Here is a 20,573-nt window from a genome sequence, read left to right on the forward strand (position 1 = left end):
ATGAGTAGCCCGCTGGCCTGATCTAAAAATAGCTCAAATAGCAGCACTTACCAGTGAGCTGCCTCTATTTTTAAAATTGTATTTATTTACTAGCAAGCTGGTCTCGCTTTGCCCAACATTTTTAATTCTAAGAGAGACAAAACTCAAATAGAATTTGAAAATCCAAGAAAATATTTTAAAGACTTGGTCTTCACTTGTTTAAATAAATTCATTTATTTTTTTACTTTGCTTCTTATAACTTTCAGAAAAACAATTTTAGAGAAAAAATACAACCTTAAAAATTATTTTAGGATCTTTAAACACATATACATTTTTACCTTTTAAATTCCTTCCTCTTCTTTACTGACAATTTAAATCAATGTTCAAGTAATTTTTTTTATTTTTTATTGTAAAGAATAATAAATACATTTTAATTTAATCCTTCATTTGAGCTTCTGTTTTTTCGACGAAGAATATTTGTGAAATATTTCTTCAAATGTATTATGATTAAAATTCAAAAAAAAATATTCTGGAAAATCTAGAAAATCTGTAAAATCAAATTTAAATCTTATTTCAAAGTCTTTTGAATGTATTTTAAAATTGTTGTTCTGGAAAATCTAGAAGAAATAATGATTTGTCTTTGTTAGAAATATAGCTTGGTCCAATTTGTTGTATATTCTAACAAAGTGCAGATTGGATTTTAACCTATTTAAAACATGTCATCAAAATTCTAAAATTAATCTTAATCAGGAAAAATTACTAATGATGTTCCATAAATTATTTTTTTTAATTTTTTCAAAAGGATTCGAATTTGCTAGTTTTTCTCTTCTTTTTTTTCGGTTGAATTTTGAATTTTAAAGAGTCGAAATTGAAGATAAACTATGTTTCAAAATGTGATTGTCATTTTTTTTCGTGTTTTCTCCTCTTTTAAACCGTTCAATTAAGTGTAAATATCATTAATTATTAATAATAACATAGAGTTAAAGGTAAATTGAGCAAATTGGCTATTTCTGGCAATTTATTTAAGTGTGTATCAAACTGGTAGCCCTTCGCATTAATCAGTACCCAACAAGTAGCTCTTGGTTTCAAAAAGGTTGGTGACCCTGTTATACACATTACTCGATGATGTCATGGGTGACCACGCCCATAGCCACGCCCCCACCGCCACAGGTATCTTGGCAGTTTATGGGAAACACTGAACACCGACACTCAACAACAACACATCATTTGCAGACTATAATTACCGGTTTGCAAAAAAAATATTTTTAACCCAAATAAGTGAAATGAGATAATCTCCCACGGCACACCAGACTGTATCTCACTAGTGGTTGAAAAACACTGCTTTAGGTGTCATAAATCAGATATATACGAGGCAACGTGTTTTCCCACTCTACTGCTACTTTAAACATTCACTTCTTCTGCATTATTGTATAACTTCATTCTGCATCTTGTTTACATTGTTTCCAGGAAGCCATTAGTCCAATTGTACTGTAATAACGAACAGTAATGAATACTGTTCATCCCCCGAGAACAATGTCGAGCTCACGGAAGCTTCTCTGGCTTTTTATGACTAGAAAAGTGAGTCGGATAATTTAATGTTGTCTTTTGACCCCCAACAATACGGGTATATGGTATGTACTTTTTTTATATAATACATGCATGACTTCAGTGACAAGGCGTCGACATGGAGACTCTCGTGAGAGCTTATTAAAACAGCAGGAATGAAACCCATAACGTATGTCATGCATTAAAGAGCAGCGGCTCACTTCTTCAAAGAAACTCACAGTCAGTGATCTATAATCAGTCAACTTTACATTCCTGCATATCTATTCTCCACTTTACCAGCTCAGCTCTGTATATATCGCAGTTTGTCTATTGAAGGTCTCTTATATTGCCATTTGTCATACACAGTGATGGTAACTATAACCTGCTACCCGAGAATATACAACAATTCGTCTCAAAAAAAAAAAAAGAGGAGGAATATAATCTTAGAGAAAATGTAATTTAAAACAGTACCGGGCCGCACAAGAAATAAAAAAAAATAAAATACATTTTTTTTATTTTTATGAAATAAACATAAAAAACACAATATATACATTATATATCAATATAGATCAATACAGTCTGCAGGGATACAGTCCGTAAGCACACATGATTGTATTTATTTATGTAAAAAAAAAAAAAAAAAAAAAAAAAAAAATAAAAAAAAAAAAAATAAAAAAAATTAAATACCCCTTCCCCCCCACCCCTTCAGAGACGTTCAGTACATCAGTATGTGGAATTAAATGATGGAATGGATTAAGCAAATAAATCAAACAATGTACTAATATGATCCACTTCAAGAAACTTGTCAGCTTCAAACACTGATGACATCTATTAAACAAGACAAGAGGCAAACAATTAAACAGAGACAGAATTCAATTTGGACTCAATATATTGAGGAGAGTCGCCGTCGACCTGTAAGCTCTTAGTTAGGGGACGGCGTGGCGAAGTTGGGAGAGTGGCCGTGCCGGCAATCTGAGGGTTACTGGTTCAATCCCCACCTTCTACCATCCTAGTCACGGCCGTTGTGTCCTTCAGCAAGACACTTCACCCTTGCTCCTGATGGGCCTGGTTAGCGCCGTGCATGGCAGCTCCCGCCATCAGTGTGTGAATGAATGGGTGAATGTGGAAAATAGTGTCAAAGCGCTTTGAGTTCCTTAAAAAAAGGTAGAAAAGCGCTATAGAAGTACGACCCATTTACCATTTAGTGCAGACCCGGGTTAGGACAATCATAAATTACAAAATAAATTTCAAAAAGTATCTATTTCGAGTGTGCAATACAACGGTGCTGCTTTTGTTTTGAAAAGCGTTATTTGCATGACTTCCGTGTGGACGTATGCTCGTGCGCGCAGCGGCAATCACAAATTGCAAAATACATTTGAAAAAACATCTATGTCGTGCGTGCAATACAAATGTGCTGCTTTTATTTTGAAAAGTGTTATTTATGCGCGTATGTCCAGTGAGGGAAGGCGCACAGCGACAAGTGACGCCCGGTCCGCCCGGTTATCCCCGAGATGCTAAAAAAAGAAAAGGTGATGACGAATGGCGTGTTTTCAACAAGACATGGACTGCCAAGTAAAGGTAAAGCCGTGTGCTTAATTTGTGGTACACATGTTGCTGTGTTTAAAGAATATAGTGTAAGTTGATGTTGTCTTCTTGAGTTGCGTAAATGAGGAGTGAGGATGGACGTGAGTGTGAAAGGAACGAGATACGTTGAGCTGTGTTAGTATAGCTTGCTCAATAAGAGTTTAAAAAGAGCATCAGACTTGGTGTGCACTTCTTCTGGACGCTACAATTGGTGGCAGAAGTAAAACTTTGCGCATACTGCGCCGCTTAATTGTGTGCGCAGCCTGCTAAGTCATCAGGAGGTACGTGCCACGTGAGGAGCTCGCCGCAGAGAGAGAGAGAGAGAGAGAGAGAGAGAGAGAGAGAGAGAGAAAGGAAGGAGAGAGGCAGCATCTACAGGTGCAGCGCACGCTGCTTGCCATGGGGGAATTCCGCCCTCAATGAAGACTCCCAGGTTTGATGGCAAGGCGAACTGGGAGGCATTTCATCCCACTTCTGACATCAATTGTAGCGTCCAGAAGAAGTGCACACCAAGTCTGATGCTCTATTTAAACTTTTATTGAGCAACCTATACTAACACAGCTCAACTTATCTCGTTCTTTCCACACGCACATCCATCCTCACTCCTCATTTCCGCAACAGCAACGCCTCCTCCTCCTTCGCCAATCACCTTACAGGCGTGCTACGTTCACAACAAAGAGGCGGCGGGATAAAGTGACAGAAATGGACATTTTTGCGTTGTATTACACATCAGGAAGTGTCGTGTAAGAAAGTGTTAAAAGTAAAACCCTCAAAAGCAACCTGCTTTTGTATAAAAATAAGTTAGGTTAAATGAAAATATTATTATTTTTTTATCTTACGGTATATCAAAAATAATTTAAGCAAAATTTAATTGAAATATTGCCGGTGTGGCCCTCCAGCAGTGCTCGGGTTGCTCATGCGGCCCCCGGTGAAAATTAATTGCTCACCCCTGATTTAGTGCCACAAGATTGCACTCCTCCTCCTTTATTGGACTTTCTCCTCCCACCTGACCACCGCTTCCACTTCCAGAGGGACGTGGGTCGTAAACAGCGTCGCCTTTGGTTACCGAACAGTTCAAAAGGAGAGGTCGTAAAATAGTTCAAAAAGAGTTCCGTGAAATAGTTCAAAGAGAGTTCGTAAAATACTTCAAAAAGAGTTCGGCTGGAAATTGGGCAGATCTTTGGCTTTGAAGTCCTTGGGCCAGAACGACATCCTTCTGTTGATTACCATACAAAATTACAAAGAAGAAGAACCATGATAAACATATCAGGCGCGTTTAAACCCAAGGCATGAAAAAAAAAAAAATATATATATATATAAATAGTGGTACGATGCTAACTGACTGTTTGCTTTCATACGTGTCCCACTGGACCTCGCTACTCCCAACAGTTAAATGCTCCGACGCCCGGTTCCATGTCTGTCACACACCCCTTCACTCCCACTGTTGTTGTGTTGCTGTTATTTATTTATTCCCTTTGCATCTTCAAAGTTGTTCACTTAAGCCCATTAGTGCGGATGCAGCTCCTTGAGCCCGCCTTATCAAAGTGGGAATCCGCGAGGATGTAATGACTCACCGAGATGACAAGCCTGATTCAAAATAACGTCTGAGTGAACTGTCAGAATTTGCACATAAAAAGAGCGGCGGTTTAGCGTTAAGTGTTTCATTATTTGATTCCATTCCGCGGCCGGGAAGGGAGATCACAGACTTTTCATTACACTTGATCTATTTCGGTGCTCGTCATTTTGCTCCCGTAACATCCGAGACGGATAATTATCCATTAAAAATGGAAAAGGTAGCACATTCTTGTCATTTGCTACCTTAAGCTGTTTTTAAATATGACACATGACAGTGACGAGCCTGCAGGCCGGCCATTACAATCCAGTCCTGGTAAAATAGCATCAAGAACCGTTTCACGTGTTCCAGCCTGCACGCGTTTCTTGTTCTAGTCAAACATTGTAGTTGTAGCGTTTCAATTTAAAGGGGAACTGCACTTTTATTTTGGAATTTTGCCTATCGTTCACAATCATAAAGATAAAAAAAACGCTTGAAAGATGTAGCTAATAGGAGTTGTCAACGTTGTAGCCTTCAAAGCCTCTAAAACAACTTCAAAACATCATTTTATATACACACTGTAAGTATATATATATATATATATATATATATATATATATATATATATATATATATATATATATATATATATATATATATATATATATATATATATATATAATGTAGTAACAGACACCTTCATAACAATATGTAATATTTACAATATACACACTGCAAGTATATATATAATATAGTAACAGACACCTTCATAACACTATGTAATATGTACAATATACACACTGCAAGTATATATATAATGTAGTAACAGACACCTTCATAACAATATGTAATATGTACAATATACACACTGCAATTATATATATAATGTAGTAACAGACACCTTTATAACAATATGTAATAGGTACAACAAACACACTGCAAGTTTATATATAATGTAGTAAAAGACACCTTCATAACAATATGTAATATGTACAATATACACACTGCAAGTATATATATAATGTAGTGACAGACACTTTCATAGCAATATGTAATATGTACAATATACACACTGCAAGTATATGTATAATGTTGTAACATACACCTTCATCAAAATATGTAATATGTACAATGTACACACTGCAAGTATATACAGTATACATAATGTAGTAACAGACACCTTCAAAACAATATATAATATGTACAAAATACACACTGCAAGTATATATATATATATAATGTAGTAACAGACACATTCATAACAATATGTAATATGTACAATATACACACTGCAAGTATATATATAATGTAGTGACATACACTTTCATAGCAATATGTAATATGTACAATATACACACTGCAAGTATATGTATAATGTTGTAACATACACCTTCATCAAAATATGTAATATGTACAATGTACACACTGCAAGTATATACAGTATACATAATGTAGTAACAGACACCTTCAAAACAATATATAATATGTACAAAATACACACTGCAAGTATATATATATATATAATGTAGTAACAGACACCTTCATAACAATATGTAATATGTACAATATACACACTGCAAGTATATATTTATAATGTAGTAACAGACACCTTCATAACAATATGTAATATGTACAATATACACACTGCAAGTATATGTATATAATGTAGTAACAGACACCTTCATAACAATATGTAGTATGTACAATATACACACGGCAAGTAATGTAGTAACATACACTTTCATACCAATATATAATATGTACAATATACACACTGCAATTATATATATAATGTAGTAACAGACACCTTTATAACCATATGTAATATGTACAATATACACACTACAAGTTTATATATAATGTAGTAACAGACACCTTTATAACAATATGTAATATGTACAATATACACACTGCAAGTATATATATAATGTAGTAACAGACACTTTCATAACAATATGTAATATGTACAATATACACACTGCAAGTTTATATATAATGTAGTAACAGACACCTTCATAACAATATGTAATATGTACAATATACACACTGCAAGTTTATATATAATGTAGTAACAGACACCTTCATAACAATATGTAATATGTACAATATACACACTGCAAGTAATGTAGTAACAGACACTTTCATAACAATATGTAATATGTACAATATACACACTGCAAGTATATATAATGTAGTAACAGACACCTTCATAACAATATGTAATATGTACAATATACACACTGCAAGTATATTTAATGTAGTAACAGACCCCTTCATAACAATATGTAATATGTACAATATACACACTTCAAGTATATATATAATGTAGTAACAGACACCTTCATAACAATATGTAATATGTACAATATACACACTGCAAGTATATATATAATGTAGTAACAGACACCTTCATAACAATATGTAATATGTACAATATACACACTGCAAGTATATATATAATGTAGTAACAGACACCTTCATAACAATATGTAATATGTACAATATACACACTGCAAGTATGTATATATAATGTAGTAACAGACACCTTCATAACAATATGTAATATGTACAATATACACACTGCAAGTTTATATATAATGTAGTGACAGACACCTTTATAACAATATGTAATATGTACAATATACACACTGCAAATATATATATATATATAATGTAGTAACAGACACCTTCATAACAATATGTAATATGTACAATATACACACTGCAAATATATATATATAATGTAGTAACAGACACCTTCATAACAATATGTAATATGTACAATATACACACTGCAAGTTCGATATTATCGGACATCTCTAGTTTTTAGTATAAGTTTGCTGGTTTCAAGAAATGTATAATCATTATTTCAAGATAATGGCACTAGCATTTACTTCATTTAAGAATATTTTTCAACATATTGAGCAGAAAAGGTCTCATATTTGTTTTTTTCTACCAAGAAAAGTGCACTTGTTATTAGTGAGAATATACTTATTTTAAGGTATTTTGGGGTTCTTAGAGGTTAGCTAATTTGACTTGTTTTGGAAAGTCTTGACAGGCCAAATTTTCTTGTTCTATTGGCAGATAATTTTTGCTTAGTTCAAGTTTTTCCTTGTTTTTGAACACTGACTTTTTGCAGTGCACAGTTTACAGAACGTAAATGAAGTATTGTTGGCATTTTTTTGAATGCATTTTTAAAGTGATTAACAGCTAGAATTGATTGCTAGAACGAGACAATTTTTACATGTTAGAAAGCGAAAAAAAAAACAATATATATTTTGTCTTCTTGTCTCTCATAATGATTGGGCCAAATTCCCCCAAAATGCGCGGTTCCCCTTTCTTGTGTGGTGTTCATTTTTGTGGTTCTAAAGGACCCGTTGCATTTTGTGGCTTTTAATGCCTCACAATCAAACACTTTTATGTTAAAATACTCAACAGATGTTTATTGTCAGTCTACCCCAGGGCAGCTGTGGCTACGACAGTAGCTTACCACCACCAGGTGTGAATGAATGATGGGTTTTTAACATGTAAAGCGACTTTGGGTACTTAGAAAAGCGCTATATATAAATCCCAGGTATTATTATTATTATTATTGGGATAAGGTAAACATCCAAACACGCCGTCTTTGCTCCACAGTAAGTCTTTGCTGTCGTCCAGCATTCCGTTTTTGTTTAAAATACTGAACAATAAACATCTGTTCAGTATTTTAACATAAAAGTGTTTGATTGTGAGGCATTTAAAAGCCACAAAATGCAACGGGTCTGATGGTCCCACAGACCCGAAGACCACGCAAGGGTTTTAAACACTTCCTTTATTCACAATGTCTTTTTCAGAGGCACTGATGGACGATTCTTTGCATGTTCCATGAATCTTTTTGCCCCTCACGTACCGAGGCTTCACGTAATCGTGCGCCGTACTGATAAATCTCCTCGCCAAACGTCTTCCATTGTCAGAGCTCCAGCACGCAATACTGGAGAGACTGATGGATGATTTAGAGGCAGGCTGCTTTCCTCTTTCCAGAACCTTCCCGGGTGATTACGCCTCCTTCATAAACACCCTCCATGCCGCCATGCACACACTTCTCTGACAAACTGTGTGTTTAATGTGTGTCATCACGCTCATTTACTACTCATCAGTCACTCGTTTACCTGCAAAACAGTCAAATGGTCTCACCAAAAGTAAACTATGTGAAATGTGTTCGAATTTAAACACATTTCGGGACCCCCCCCAAAATATTAAATATTTTGCCATGCAAAATATGGGGACTTTCCGTGCAAACGAAGGGCCTCAAAAGTACCAATGCTTGTCACACACACACTAAATGTGGCAAAATTATTGACCCATCACCCTTGATCACGCCCTGGGAGGTGAGGGGAGCAGTGAGCAGCAGCGGTGGCCGCGCCCGGGAATCATTTTTGGTGATTTAACCCCCAATTCCAACCCGTGATGCTGAGTGCCAAGCAGGGAGGTAATGGCTCCCGTTTTTTATAGCCTTTGGTATGACTCGGTCGGGGTTTGAACTCACTCTAACCACCAGGCCACTGTTTTTCAACCTTTTTTGAGCCAAGGCACATTTTGCGGAGGCACATCACCAACAGAAATCATTAAAAAAACGAAACTCAGTAGACGAATTGCTGGATGTGACTTTAAAGCATAACCAAGCATGCATCACTATAGCTCTTGTCTCAAAGTAGGTGTACTGTCACCACCTGTCACATCACCCCCTGACTTATTTGGAGTTTATTGCTGTTTTCCTGCGTGTAGTGTTTTACTTCTTGTCTTGCGCTCCTATTTTGGTAGCTTTTTCTCTTTTTTTGGTATTTTCCTGTAGCAGTTTCATGTCTTATATTTCCCGCATCTGCTTTGTTTTAGCAATCAAGAATATTTCATTTCTTAATATTTTCAAGTCTTATATACCAGCGGTCCCCAACCACCGGGCCGCGCAAGAAATTTAATTTAAAAAAAAAAAAAAAAAAAAAAAAAAAGTTTTTTTTTTTTAAAATTAAATCAACATAAAAAACACAATATAATGTATATCAATATAGATCAATACAGTCTGCATGGATACAGTCCGTAAGCACACATGATTGTATTTCTTTATGGAAAGAAAAAAAAAAAAAAAAAAAAAAAAAAAAAATCCCCCCCTCAAGCGTTGACCGGTCCCCAGCTACAAAAAGGTTGGGGACCACTGTTATATACAGTAAGTGTTATAATGAAGGCAACACATGATGTAAGTGTCTATATTAGCCTACTATCAAAATGACTATGTGTCGCAAGGCTGAAGCAAATCTTCGTTGACAGAAATGTTGAAATGTAATATTTATTCTACACATTTTTACAACATTAGAAACCATTAGTAAATCAGAGGCTACATAGAAGGTGAGATAACGACTGGAAATTACTAGCTTTTAACGGCCTAAAGTATAGATGTGTGTGTCCAAGTCTAAGGAAATGTCAGGCTGTCTTCTTCTAACGGATTTATTACAATCTTTGGCAAGCTGGGTAACGTTTGCTGTGGTCTGGAACAACATGGCACACAAAGCACTATCTGAAACGCAGCCAATATTACATACAGATAATGTGTCATGAGACATGCAAAACTAAATTATATTACAAGTAAAGGATATTAAATGAGCTCAAATATACCTACAAACAAGGCATAATGATGCAAGATGTACATACAGATAAGGCTGCAACTAACGATTAATTTGATAATCGATTAATCTGTCGATTATTACTTCGATTAATCGATTAATAATCGGATAAAAGAGACAAACTACATTTCTATCCTTTCCAGTATTTTATTGAAAAAAAAACAGCATACTGGCACCATACTTATTTTGATTATTGTTTATCAGCTGTTTGTACATGTTGCAGTTTATAAATAAAGGTTTATTTTTGTAAAAAAAAAAAAAAAAAAAAAAATTTTAAAAGCCTCTGCGCATGCGCATAGCATAGATCCAACGAATCGATGACTAAATTAATCTGCAACTATTTTTATAATTGATTTTAATTGATTAGTTGTTGCAGCCCTACATACAGCTAGCCTAAATAGAACGTTAGCATCGATTAGCTTGCAGTCATGCACTGACCAAATATGCCTGATTAGCACTACACACACGTCAAAAACATCGTCAAAGTTCACCTTTGTGCACAGCATAAAACCTTTGGTGGACAAAATGAGACAAAGAGGGAGTGGAAGAGTTTTACATGTAAACAAACTGTCCACACTATGGAGAGTTCAAGAACCGCCAACATTAGTAGGACAAAACGATGTTCACCTAATGTTCATATTAAACAGTGGGATTTCTAACAGTTGGGAAGGTTTGTGTCTTGTTTGTCAGACGAAAACATACTAAAACAAACAAAATATCCCCCCCCCCCCGTCTTTTTCCATTTTCAATCATTTCAAAAAAATGCTCCATGGAGCCACTAGGGCGGCGCTAAATACGGCTCGACAGCTGACCCCCGGACTAGATCAAATCAAATCAACTTTATTCATAAAGCACATTTAAAATGTACCACAGGGGTAGCCAAAGTGCTGTACAATGGGCAGGTTAAAAGATAATACGAGTACCGAGCAAACACAACACAACACAAACAGAACACGATAAAAAATATAAAACATGAAAACAGGTTCACAGCAGGTGTATTATGGGGCGCCATAGCAGGATGGATATCACTCAGTGTTAAAAGCCATGGAATAAAAGTATGTTTTTAAGAGAGATTTAAAAACACGAAGAGAGGAGGCTTGTCTAACACTAAGAGGTAGCAGCAGCGGCGAAAGCTCTGTCACCTCTAAGCTTCAGCCTTGTGTCAGGGACCGTCAGTAGCAGCTGATCGGCTGATCTTAGGGATCGGGTGGGGCAGTAAGGCTGAAGGAGGTTGGAGAGATATGTTGGCGCGAGTTTGTTTAGACATTTAAAAACAAATAAAAGGAATTTAAAGTTGATTCTGTAACGCACAGGGAGCCAGTGAAGGGACGCTAATATAGGGGTTATGTGCTCATGTCTGCGGGTCTGTGTTAGCAGACGAGCAGCAGAGTTCTGCACGAGCTGCAGGCGGGCGAGGGAGGCCTGGCTAATGCCTACATACATGGCATTGCAGTAGTCTAAACCAGTGTTTTTCAACCACTGTGCCGGGGCACACTAGTGTGCCTTGAGATACAGTCTGGTGTGCCGTGGGAGATTAGCTCATTTCACCTATTTGGGTTAAAAATATTTTTAGCAAACCAGTAATTATAGTCTGCAAATGATGTGTTATTGTTGAGTGTCGGTGCTGTCTAGAGCTCGGCAGAGTAACCATGTAATACCATTCCTTATCAGTAGGTGGCAGCCGGTAGCTAATTGCTTTGTAGATGTCGGAAACAGCGGGAGGCAGCGTGCGGGTAAAAAGGTGTCTAATGCTTAAACCAAAAATAAACAAAAGGTGAGTGCCCCTAAGAAAAGGCATTGAAGCTTAGGGAAGGCTATGCAGAACGAAACTAAAACTGAACTGGCTACACAGTAAACAAAAACAGAATGCTGGACGACAGCAAAGACTTACTGTGGAGCAAAGACGGCGTCCACAATGTACACCCGAACATGACATGACAATCAACAATGTCCCCACAAAGGAGGATAAAAACAACTGAAATATTGTTGATTGTTAAAACAAAGTCGATGCGGGAAATATTGCTCAAAGGAAGACATGAAACTGCTACAGGAAAATACCAAAAAAAGAGAACAAGCCACCAAAATAGGAGCGCAAGACCAGAACTAAAACACTACACGCAGGAAAACAGCAAAAAACTCAAAATAAGTCATGGCGTGATGTGACAGGTCGTGAGAGTACACCTACTTTGAGACAAGAGCTATATTGATGCAAGCTTGGTTATGCTTTAAAGTCACATCCAACAATTGTGACGACTATTTACTGTCAACTGAGTTTCATTTTTTAATGATTTCTGCCGGTGGTGTGCCTCTGGATTTTTTCAACGCAAAAAATGTGCCTTGGCTCAAAAAAGGTTGAAAAACACTGGTCTAAACCAGGGGTCGGCAACCCGCGGCTCCGGAGCCGCATGCGGCTCCTTGACCACTCTGATGCGGCTCAGCTACATACATGCCGACCCCCCGATTTTCCCAGGAGATTTATGGATCTCAGTGTCCCTCATAGATTACTCCCAGGGAAAAAAATAGTCCTATTTACACTCTAATTACTAAATAAAGGGCGTGCCCTAATTGCACTTCAGTAATTGTCCTCTATAGCATTTACAAACAGCGTGCCAGTCCAGCCACATGTTGCATGTTGTTATTACTTGCACACACAGGAGACAGCAAAGCATACTTAGTCATCAGCCACACAGCTTACACTGACGGTAGCCGTATCAAACAACTTTAACATTGTTACGTTACAAATATGCGCCACACTGTGAACCCACACCAAAAAAGAATGAAAAACACATTTCAGGAGAACATCCCACCGTAACACAACATAAACACAACACAACCATTACCCAGAATCCCATGCAGCCCTAACTCTTCCGGTCTACATTATACACCCCCGCTACCACCAAATCCCCCCCCCCCACATCAACCCCCCCCCCCCCCTCTCCGTGCGTTGGTTGAGCGGAAGAGTTAGGGCTGCATGGGATTCTGGGTATTGGTACCGTCAGTGTAAGATGTGTGGCTGCTGAGTTAGTACGCCTTGCTGTCACTTACGTGAGCAAGCTGAGACTGCATTCTACGTGTGGTCGAGCAGGTACACTGTTAGGGCAGACTGTAGAGGGCGCCAAATGCAGTGTCATCACGCTCTGATATTCGGGAGTCTCCCGGGAAAAATGAGAGGGTTGGCAAGTACGACGCTATCAAGCGCCATTCATTCAAAACTCGCGGCCTGCACTAACATCAAATTTCCACATTAAAGTGCGTGCCGGTGCGTGTGTCGGAGACCCCTAGTTAACATAGCACAAAGCGTTTAAGCTTTGTATGCGGTGTTTTTCATTTTAAATATTTTTTTGTGGCTCCCATTACTTTCTTTAATTTGTGAAACTTGCCAAAATGGCTCTTTGAGTGGTAAAGGTTGCCGACCCCTGGTCTAAACGATATACAAACAGGCACATTTACACTAAAAACTGTTGTTGGGTGATTTAATTTAGACCACCAAATTGTAGGAAAAAACCCTAGTTGGACTGTAAAAAGTAAACTAACCAAAGCAGGACAAAACAGTTTTTAAGGTGAGGCTTAGAGTTGAAGAAGAAAAAAAAGACATAAAAATGCTAAAAATGAGCCTGGACTTGGAAGGGTTTTATTAGCTGCAGATCATGGACTATTGCAGACGAACACCCTCTCATCTATTCATGTGTTCACTTTGCTGTTTACTGGGTCACAGCCAAGTGGTTCCTGCTTTAGAGGAACACCAAATCACTCCCACCTGGCAGGACTTCCTGTGTGTTGGTGTAACATGATAAAAGGTCATTATGACCGCCTTCACAGTAAGAGCGCAATGAGCTACAGAAGGCGGTAAACAAAACATCAGCCCTGTTCTCTGCCTTAAGAGTAGGGCTGGACAACTCATCCAAATGAAGTCCACCGGACGTTTGGGATGTCTGCAAGTGAGCCTAATCAATAATCACGGCAATCAACGGAATTGGCCAATAAAACCGAATCCACTGTGAAACGCAGAATATGACATAAAAGTGGTTGAAATGTTATTTTTTGCAATTTTATAACATAGTAATCCCGAAAAATACATTTCAAAAGTGTCTCTCTAGCGCCACCTTTAAACCAAAGTTTTTTTTATTTTGTTTTTCCCAACCGGAGTGCCAGGTTCGTCTTCCAGCCGTCCATAGCGTTTCTACTCGTACAAATTCTTCATTCATCGCTCCAAGCCACGTTTGTAGGTTTTACAATACAACTAAAACTATTCAAAGTTACTAAACTGTCCCATGTGTGACGTCTTCCGGGGTGCTTTCATGCATATTTGTACGTGCTATCTTTGATGCAATCAAGCTCGCGTCGTTAGCATGTTTACGAGTGTCGGTGTTAGTATGATTAACTTACAATGACATTCTGTTTGTAACGTTTCAGTTTCACGAATTCCTCGGTAGATTCACCGAAACGTCACCGTGAAGTTATCGAGTCCGTTTAGCTGATTGGACAGCTAGCTTTCGCAGCTAGTGGCTCCATGACGATGACTTCTGTTTTGTTTGATCAGCCGTTTTACTGCCGCGTTAGACACCGTAACGTGACGTTAAGGTATGTAAACATTTACAAAATATTTCTGTGTAAATAACCCATTTCACAAAGTATATATCAGCGACTTATAGTCCAGTGCGGCTAATATAATGAAACAAATATTTTTCTTCTAAAATCGTGGGTCCATGACGAAGGTTTCTGTTTTGTTTGATCAGCCGTTTTACTGCCGCGTTAGACACCGTAACGTGTCGTTAAGGTATGTAAACATTTACAAAATATTTCTGTGTAAATAACCCATTTCACAAAGTATATATCTGCGACTTATAGTCCAGTGCGGCTAATATAATGAAAACATTTTTTTTTTTCTAAAACCGTGGGTCCATGACGAAGGTTTCTGTTTTGTTTGATCAGCCATTTTACTGCCGCGTTAGACACCGTAACGTGTCGTTAAGGTATGTAAACATTTACAAAATATTTCTGTGTAAATAACCCATTTCACAAAGTATATATCTGCGACTTATTGTGGCTGATATAATGAAACAATAATTTTCTTCTAAAACCGTGGGTCCATGACGATGACTTCGGTTTTGTTTGATCAGCCGTTTTACTGCCGCGTTAGACACCGTAACGTGTTGTTAAGGTATGTACAACATTTACAAAATATTTCTGTGTAAATAACCCATTTCACAAAATATATATTTGCGACTTATAGTCCAGTGCGGCTAATATAATGACAAAATATATTTTGGGTCCATGACGATGACTTCTGTTTTGTTTGAGGCACATTTGTTCAGTCAAAAAATGTGTCCCAGATCGCTCATTTATCCACAAAACACGTCCTGAACTAAACAATGTGGAGACGACCCCGTGAAAGAGCGACTTAACTACGAAGCTAAAGCTAGCCAGAACAATCTACACACCCACAACACTTCTCATCTGCTTGTGTTGTTGTGAACGACATCATGGACTTGAGAGGTTTTCTCTCTCTCTCTTTTAATATATTTTTTAAATTTTTCAAACAGCTTCAAGTCATCTCTTTACTCGTCAAGCTCAGAATAGCAGCACACTTCCTCCCTTCACAATAACAGCGCTGTGCGCGACATCCGGTCTGACTGCGCTAACAAAATAAAGGTCTCCAAAAAAGTACCTTACACAAGCATAATGTAATAATAAAATATAAAAGAAAAATAATTATTTGACTTAAAATGCTGGTCAAAAATTGTCTAAAGGTGTGTTGCACTGATAAATGTGAGGATTATTGCATTTAGGGAACATTTTATAAATGACACAAAAAGCACGATATGGTGATAAAATAAATGTAGAAGATTTAAAAAAATCTTAATTTTAAATTGTATTTAAATTTATTTTTGTAACTTCAAATCAGATTTTGTACATGGTATTCATTACTAATTTATATCCAGTTCTTTACATTGTATTTAAAGTTGTTTTGCTGGTACAATAAATACTCATGTTTTCAAATGAATGAATACTCGTGTTCTTAATTTTGCCTTAATCGTCCAGCCCTACTTAAGAGCCGCGCTGGACATCGAGCTGACAGCTCGGGCTTTTGGCTTCCTTCCCAACGTTCTCGTTTTTTCAATCTCCGAACCGTGTTGCAATCCCCCGGCGGTGTGTAGGAGCGGATCCGGGCGGGTCACGTTAGTGCCGTGACCCGGATCGAGAGTGAGGTTCACGGGGGTGTAACGGACGCCGGCTAATGTGGGTACAAGAACGCTCTCTGAAGCCTTCAGCTCGGACTTTTGGCTTGTTACCCTCCACTCTGGGGACCCTGGATCGATCCCTGGGACGGGGGCGGATTCAGGCGGGTTCCACAGGGCATAGAAGACATAGTTCTTGGAGATTTTTTATTTTATTCTATGGTTTTCTCTCTCTTGGCAAGGACGGTTGCACTACCTCTCCTCCTTCTCTATCAACAACACCCGGAAAGATGAACTCTGTTCCTTTGCCACCGCCTGCATATGCACACCTAACCAAACCCCCATTGATTGATTGATTGAAACTTTTATTAGTACATTTCATAGTGCAGTACGTATTCCGTACAATTGACCACTAAATGGTAACACCCCAATAAGTTTTTCCGTTATGTCTCTCCTTCTCACAGAGACATAAAACAAGCGCACCTTCTTACGTACGTCACATACTGTCGCGCGTGCAACGTCATACGCCCTCGCCGAGCAGAGAGGTAGCGGCATGGGTAACGTTAGCTGCGGTGCGAGTGGTAATACGAGAGAAAGAAGGTGCGAATCTGGTAGCAAATGAAGGAAGAATGGTGGTTTGGCTTCAAGCGGGAAGATGTTGAACAGACAACCGTAATATGTCAAGTGTGCGGCGAAAGGAGCATCGAGAGTTTTAATTCGCCTCGTAAAAAAGTTGCATTTTCCGCACTCGGCTGGATGCTTTGGTTTCAGATACTGGAATACATTTGTTGTACTGTTATTTTTTTTATAAATGTCTTAGTGATGGGGATTCCGGTTCTTTGTGGAGAGTCGGCTCTTTCGTTCCGGCTCTTTTAGTTTGGCTCACTAAAAATAACCTCTTTTGGTTTGGCTCACTAAAAAGAGACGGCTATTTTGGTTTGGCTCACTAAAAAGACCCAAATCTTTTGGTTTAGCTCACTAAAAAGAACCAAATCTTTTGGTTTGGCTCACTAAAAAGAGACGGCTATTTTGGTTTGGCTCACTAAAAAGAGCCGGCTATTTTGGTTTGGCTCACTAAAAAGACCCAAATCTTTTGGTTTAGCTCACTAAAAAGAACCAAATCTTTTGGTTTGGCTCACTAAAAAGAGACAGCTATTTTGGTTTGGCTCACTAAAAAGACCCAAATCTTTTGGTTTAGCTCACTAAAAAGAACCAAATCTTTTGGTTTGGCTCACTAAAAAGAGACAGCTATTTTGGTTTGGCTCACTAAAAAGACCCAAATCTTTTGGTTTAGCTCACTAAAAAGAACCAAATCTTTTGGTTTGGCTCACTAAAAAGAGACAGCTATTTTGGTTTGGCTCACTAAAAAGACCCAAATCTTTTGGTTTGGCTCACTAAAAAGAGACGGCTATTTTGGTTTGGCTCACTAAAAAGACCCAAATCTTTTGGTTTGGCTCACTAAAAAGAGACAGCTATTTTGGTTTGGCTCACTAAAAAGACCCAAATCTTTTGGTTTAGCTCACTAAAAAGAGACGGCTATTTCGGTTTGGCTCACTAAAAAGACCCAAATCTTTTGGTTTGGCTCACTAAAAAGAGCCGGCTATTTTGGTTTGGCTCACTAAAAAGACCCAAATCTTTTGGTTTGGCTCACTAAAAAGAGCCGGGCTATTTTGGTTTGGCTCACTAAAAAGACCCAAATCTTTTGGTTTGGCTCACTAAAAAGAGTCGGGTATTTTGGCTTGGCTCAATAAAAAGAGCCTCTTTAGGTTTGGCTCACTAAAAAGATCCAAATCATTTGGTTTGGCTCAATAAAAAGAGCCTCTTTAGGTTTGGCTCACTAAAAAGACCCAAATCTTTTAGTTTGGCTCACTAAAAAGACCCGGGATCATTTGGTTTGGCTCACTAAAAAGAGCCGGCTACTTTGGTTTGGCTCACTAAAAGGACCCAAATCTTTTAATTTGGCTCACTAAAAAGACCTAAATCTTTTGGATCGGCTCACTAAAAAGACCCAAATCATTTGGTTTGGCTCACGAAAAAGAGCCGGCTATTTTGGTTTGGCTCACTAAAAAGACCCAAATCATTTGGTTTGGCTCACTAAAAAGACCCAAATCATTTGGTTTGGCTCACTAAAAAGACCCACATCTTTTAGTTTGGCTCAATAAAAAGAGCCGTCTCTTTCGGTTTGGCTCACTAAAAAGACCCAAATCTTTTGGTTTAGCTCACTAAAAAGAACCAAATCTTTTGGTTTGGCTCACTAAAAAGAGACGGCTATTTTGGTTTGGCTCACTAAAAAGACCCAAATCTTTTGGTTTGGCTCACTAAAAAGACCCAAATCTTTTGGTTTGGCTCACTAAAAAGAGCCGGGCTATTTTGGTTTGGCTCACTAAAAAGACCCAAATCTTTTGGTTTGGCTCACTAAAAAGAGTCGGGTATTTTGGCTTGGCTCAATAAAAAGAGCCTCTTTAGGTTTGGCTCACTAAAAAGACCCAAATCTTTTAGTTTGGCTCACTAAAAAGACCCGGGATCATTTGGTTTGGCTCACTAAAAAGAGCCGGCTACTTTGGTTTGGCTCACTAAAAGGACCCAAATCTTTTAATTTGGCTCACTAAAAAGACCTAAATCTTTTGGATCGGCTCACTAAAAAGACCCAAATCATTTGGTTTGGCTCACGAAAAAGAGCCGGCTATTTTGGTTTGGCTCACTAAAAAGACCCATATCATTTGGTTTGGCTCACTAAAAAGACCCAAATCATTTGGTTTGGCTCACTAAAAAGACCCACATCTTTTAGTTTGGCTCAATAAAAAGAGCCGTCTCTTTCGGTTTGGCTCACTAAAAAGACCCAAATCTTTTGGTTTAGCTCACTAAAAAGAACCAAATCTTTTGGTTTGGCTCACTAAAAAGAGACAGCTATTTTGGTTTGGCTCACTAAAAAGACCCAAATCTTTTGGTTTGGCTCACTAAAAAGACCCAAATCTTTTGGTTTGGCTCACTAAAAAGAGCCGGGCTATTTTGGTTTGGCTCACTAAAAAGACCCAAATCTTTTGGTTTGGCTCACTAAAAAGAGTCGGGTATTTTGGCTTGGCTCAATAAAAAGAGCCTCTTTAGGTTTGGCTCACTAAAAAGACCCAAATCTTTTAGTTTGGCTCACTAAAAAGACCCGGGATCATTTGGTTTGGCTCACTAAAAAGAGCCGGCTACTTTGGTTTGGCTCACTAAAAGGACCCAAATCTTTTAATTTGGCTCACTAAAAAGACCTAAATCTTTTGGATCGGCTCACTAAAAAGACCCAAATCATTTGGTTTGGCTCACGAAAAAGAGCCGGCTATTTTGGTTTGGCTCACTAAAAAGACCCAAATCATTTGGTTTGGCTCACTAAAAAGACCCAAATCATTTGGTTTGGCTCACTAAAAAGACCCAAATCATTTGGTTTGGCTCACTAAAAAGACCCACATCTTTCGGTTTGGCTCACTAAAAAGAAGCGTCTCTTTTTGTTTGGCTCACTAAAAAGACCCAAATCTTTTGGTTTGGCTCACTAAAAAGAAAAGCCGTCTCTTTTGGTTTGGCTCACTAAAAAGAGCCTCTTTTGGTTTGGCTCACTAAAAAGAGCCGTCTCTTTTGGTTTGACTCACTAAAAAGAGCTGTCTCTTTTTTATAAACAGACTTTGCAGCGTGCAGTTATTCATTCCACGCCTGTTGCCACAAATCCAAACCACTGACAACACTTTTCTTTTCTTTGGAACAAACGTCTTTGCGTTAGCATTATGCATGTTGTGCTATATGACTTAACATGAGCCACGGAAGGTCTTGGGGGCAAATGGAGGATTTAAAAAAAACAACAACATTTTAAATCGTCTGCAACAAAAACCTTGAATTTATTGATAGAGATCTATCCATCGCCCAGGCCTAGGTGTGAGCTAAAAAGCTAACTCGTGAGTTGACGTGCTCCGGTATACTTTTAATCTTATTTGTCGAACGTTTAAAAAGTCTAATTTTGACATTGTAATTATTGTTGAAAACTTGCGAGGCTAATTAGCTCCCTGCTCAGAAAAATAATCAGGTTTGTACACAAATCATTAGTGT

The sequence above is a fragment of the Entelurus aequoreus genome, linkage group LG02, assembly GCF_033978785.1.
Source record: "Entelurus aequoreus isolate RoL-2023_Sb linkage group LG02, RoL_Eaeq_v1.1, whole genome shotgun sequence".
NCBI lineage: Eukaryota > Metazoa > Chordata > Actinopteri > Syngnathiformes > Syngnathidae > Entelurus > Entelurus aequoreus.